The sequence below is a fragment of the Petromyzon marinus genome, unplaced genomic scaffold (assembly GCF_048934315.1).
Source record: "Petromyzon marinus isolate PM22_M1 ecotype Great Lakes invasive population unplaced genomic scaffold, UKy_Petmar_22M1.pri1.0 PM_G_Scaffold_8, whole genome shotgun sequence".
Lineage (NCBI taxonomy): Eukaryota > Metazoa > Chordata > Hyperoartia > Petromyzontiformes > Petromyzontidae > Petromyzon > Petromyzon marinus.
Window position 1 is genome coordinate 3,775,001 of NW_027423035.1, and position 5,000 is coordinate 3,780,000.

Here is a 5,000-nt window from a genome sequence, read left to right on the forward strand (position 1 = left end):
GACCGGGCACGCCGGGGGCCACCACCGGCCTGACACCGTCCTCGGGAGGAGGCCTCAATCAGAAGGACTTGGGCCCCCGAGCAGCACCGAGCAGGCGCTCTCCCGTACGCCACAACTCCCGCGCCCACCGCAGCAGCCGGGGATTCGGCGATGGGCTCTTCCCTGTTCACTCGCCGTTACTGGGCGAATCCTGGTTAGTTTCTTTTCCTCCGCTTAGTAATATGCTTAAATTCAGCGGGTCACCACGTCTGATCTGAGGTCGCACTGCGATGCGCAAGTCACGGGGCTCACACGTCACGGAGAGCACCCGAGGGCCGGCCCGCACACGCGAGCGCCACGGGGCTCGGCACAGACGGCACAGGCAACATCTTTTGGCACGCGCAAGGGGCAACAGACGCACCCACCGGCTTCGTTCGCGTCTCTCCTGCAGCCCACCGTCAAGCGCGGTAGGTGCGGCAACCACCCGCCGCCGTGCATAGGTGCGCTCTCTCTCTCTCCCCTTCGGGGAACGAAGCGCACAAGATGCGCTGCGACACCCCAGTAGCACACCCCCCACCTCTGGGCAGGAGGACGATTGATAAAGGGGCGACCCTCAGACAGGCGTGGCCCCGGGAAGGAACTCCCGGGGCCGCAATGTGCGTTCGAAGTATCGATGATCAATGTGTCCTGCAATTCACATTACTTCTCGCAGCTGGCTGCGTTCTTCATCGACGCACGAGCCGAGTGATCCACCGCCAAGAGTCGTCGTTGGCTCGCTATACCCCCTTTCTCCTCCCACACACACACACGGCCAGCCACAGCCATCGTGCCCCGGCCACCTCACCGCACGCAGGGACTGGTACCAGGCAGGCCGCCTACGCCGGCGAGGCCTCGGGCCTGCGCTGCAGGCAACCGGCGGCACTCGCGTCAAGGGTTGGACCATCAGTCTCCAGATGAGCGCAAAAATTGATATTTTTCACGGATAGACCCCGTGAAACGCTAGAAATTGGCGGCGATGTCTCTCTTGTGGCTCACGGGGCTGTTAGGGTGGCACAGAAATCCCTCGGAATGGGAAAACGGGTCATTTTCGTGTCGCCACATTGCATGCGAACCGCATGAAACTTCCAGAGGCATTTGCAGCAGAAATGCATGTGCAGTCAAAAAATTGAATATTTTTCACGGATAGACCCCGTGAAACGCTAGAAATTGGCGGGGATGTGTCTCTTGTGGCTCACGGGGCTGTTAGGGTGGCACAGAAATCCCTCGGAATGGGAAAAAACGGGTCATTTTCGTGTCGCCACATTGCATGCGAACCGCATGAAACTTCCAGAGGCATTTGCAGCAGGAATGCATGTGCACTCAAAAAATGTGATATTTTTCACGGAGAGACCCCGTGAAACGCTAGAAGTGGGCGGGGATGTCTCTCTTGTGGCTCACGGGGCTGTTAGGGTGGCACAGAAATCCCTCGGAATGGGAAAACGGGTCATTTTCGTGTCGCCACATTGCATACGAACCGCATGAAACTTCCAGAGGCATTTGCAGCAGGAATGCATGTGCACTCAAAAAAGTGAATATTTCTCACGGATAGACCCCGTGATATGCTAGAAATTGGCGGGGATGTCTCTCTTGTGGCTCACGGGGCTGTTAGGGTGGCACAGAAATCCCTCGGAATGGAAAAACGGGTCATTTTCGTGTCGCCACATTGCATGCGAACCGCATGCAACTTCCAGAGGCATTTGCAGCAGAAATGCATGTGCAGTCAAAAAAAATTGATATTTTTCACGGATAGACCCCGTGAAACGCTAGAAATTGGCGGGGATGTGTCTCTTGTGGCTCACGGGGCTGTTCGGGTCGCACAGAAATCCCTGGGAATGGGAAAACGGGTCATTTTCGTGTTGCCACATTGCGTACGAACCGCATGAAACTTCCAGAGGCATTTGCAGCAGAAATGCATGTGCAGTCAAAAAATTGAATATTTTTCACGGATAGACCCCGTGAAACGCTAGAAATTGGCGGGGATGTGTCTCTTGTGGCTCACGGGGCTGTTAGGGTGGCACAGAAATCCCTCGGAATGGGAAAAAACGGGTCATTTTCGTGTCGCCACATTGCATGCGAACCGCATGAAACTTCCAGAGGCATTTGCAGCAGGAATGCATGTGCACTCAAAAAATGTGATATTTTTCACGGAGAGACCCCGTGAAACGCTAGAAGTGGGCGGGGATGTCTCTCTTGTGGCTCACGGGGCTGTTAGGGTGGCACAGAAATCCCTCGGAATGGGAAAACGGGTCATTTTCGTGTCGCCACATTGCATGCGAACCGCATGCAACTTCCAGAGGCATTTGCAGCAGAAATGCATGTGCAGTCAAAAAAAATTGATATTTTTCACGGATAGACCCCGTGAAACGCTAGAAATTGGCGGGGATGTGTCTCTTGTGGCTCACGGGGCTGTTCGGGTCGCACAGAAATCCCTGGGAATGGGAAAACGGGTCATTTTCGTGTTGCCACATTGCGTACGAACCGCATGAAACTTCCAGAGGCATTTGCAGCAGGAATGCATGTGCACTCAAAAACTTCTATATGTTTCACGGATAGACCCCGTGAAACGCTAGAAATTGGCGGGGATGTGTCTCTTGTGGCTCACGGGGCTGTTAGGGTGGCACAGAACTCCCTCGGAATGGGAAAAGGGGTCATTTTCGTGTTGCCACATTGCATAGGAACGCCATGAAACTTCCAGAGGCATTTGCAGCAGAAAGGCACGTGCACTCAAAAATTTTAATATTTTTCACGCATAGACCCCGTCAAACGCTAGAAGTTGGCGGGGATGTCTCTCTTGTGGCTCACGGGGCTGTTAGGGTCGCACAGAAATGCCTCGGAATGGGAAAACGGGTCATTTTTGTGTGGCCACATTGCATAGGAACGGCATGAAACTTCCAGAGGCATTTGCAGCAGGAATGCATGTGCACTCAAAAACGTCTATATTTTTCACGGATAGACCCCGTGAAACGCTATAAATTGGCGGGGATGTCTCTCTTGTGGCTCACGGGCGCTGTTAGTTAGGGTCGCACAGAAATCCCTCGGAATGGGAAAAGGGGTCATTTTCGTGTTGCCACATTGCGTACGAACGGCATGAAACTTCCAGAGGCATCTGCAGCAGAAATGCATGTGCACTCAAAAACGTCTATATTGTTCACGGATAGACCCCGTGAAACGCTAGAAATTGGCGGGGATGTGTCTCTTGTGGCTCACGGGGCTGTTAGGGTCGCACAGAAATCCCTCGGAATGGGAAAAAACGGGTCATTTTCGTGTCGCCACATTGCATGCGAACCGCATGAAACTTCCAGAGGCATTTGCAGCAGGAATGCATGTGCACTCAAAAAATGTGGTATTTTTCACGGAGAGACCCCGTGAAACGCTAGAAGTGGGCGGGGATGTCTCTCTTGTGGCTCACGGGGCTGTTAGGGTGGCACAGAAATCCCTCGGAATGGGAAAACGGGTCATTTTCGTGTCGCCACATTGCATACGAACGCATGAAACTTCCAGAGGCATTTGCAGCAGGAATGCATGTGCACTCAAAAAAGTGAATATTTCTCACGGATAGACCCCGTGATACGCTAGAAATTGGCGGGGATGTCTCTCTTGTGGCTCACGGGGCTGTTAGGGTGGCACAGAAATCCCTCGGAATGGGAAAACGGGTCATTTTCGTGTCGCCACATTGCATGCGAACCGCATGCAACTTCCAGAGGCATTTGCAGCAGAAATGCATGTGCAGTCAAAAAAAATTGATATTTTTCACGGATAGACCCCGTGAAACACTAGAAATTGGCGGGGATGTGTCTCTTGTGGCTCACGGGGCTGTTCGGGTCGCACAGAAATCCCTGGGAATGGGAAAACGGGTCATTTTCGTGTTGCCACATTGCGTACGAACCGCATTAAACTTCCAGAGGCATTTGCAGCAGGAATGCATGTGCACTCAAAAACTTCTATATGTTTCACGGATAGACCCCGTGAAACGCTAGAAATTGGCGGGGATGTGTCTCTTGTGGCTCACGGGGCTGTTAGGGTGGCACAGAACTCCCTCGGAATGGGAAAAGGGGTCATTTTCGTGTTGCCACATTGCATAGGAACGCCATTAAACTTCCAGAGGCATTTGCAGCAGAAAGGCACGTGCACTCAAAAATTTTAATATTTTTCACGCATAGACCCCGTCAAACGCTAGAAGTTGGCGGGGATGTCTCTCTTGTGGCTCACGGGGCTGTTAGGGTCGCACAGAAATGCCTCGGAATGGGAAAACGGGTCATTTTTGTGTGGCCACATTGCATAGGAACGGCATGAAACTTCCAGAGGCATTTGCAGCAGGAATGCATGTGCACTCAAAAACGTCTATATTTTTCACGGATAGACCCCGTGAAACGCTATAAATTGGCGGGGATGTCTCTCTTGTGGCTCACGGGCGCTGTTAGTTAGGGTCGCACAGAAATCCCTCGGAATGGGAAAAGGGGTCATTTTCGTGTTGCCACATTGCGTACGAACGGCATGAAACTTCCAGAGGCATCTGCAGCAGAAATGCATGTGCACTCAAAAACGTCTATATTTTTCACGGATAGACCCCGTGAAACGCTAGAAATTGGCGGGGATGTGTCTCTTGTGGCTCACGGGGCTGTTAGGGTCGCACAGAAATCCCTCGGAATGGGAAAACGGGTCATTTTCGTGTTGCCACAATTGGCATACGAACGGCATGAAACTTCCAGAGGCATTTGCAGCAGAAATGCATGTGCACTCAAAAACGTGAATATTTTTTCATGGATAGACCCCGTCAAACGCTCGAATTTGGCGGGGATGTTTCTCTTGTGGGTCACGGGGCTGTTCGGCTCGCACAGAACTCCCTTGGTCCACCTGATTCGTGCATACAGGCAGCAACTAAAACTCTGTAAACCTGCTGTGAGGACATCTAAACAGTGGACCAGTGAGGCTGTGGAAGATTTGCGGGCGTGCTTAGACTGTACTGACTGGGATATGTTCAC

The 5,000-nt window shown here is 52.5% G+C and overlaps 1 non-coding gene and 1 pseudogene across 1 annotated transcript; both read right to left on the bottom strand.

Annotated features, from left to right (window-relative positions):
- The window catches only part of LOC142921183 (28S ribosomal RNA), a 4,853-nt pseudogene extending 4,591 nt beyond the window's left edge, over nt 1-262 (bottom strand).
- A 324-nt stretch (nt 263-586) lies between these two features.
- Nucleotides 587-743, bottom strand: LOC142921255 (5.8S ribosomal RNA). Its single transcript, XR_012939246.1, has one exon. It is a non-coding gene; the product is annotated as a 5.8S ribosomal RNA (ribosomal RNA).
- Between the last annotated feature and the right edge of the window lie 4,257 nt (nt 744-5,000).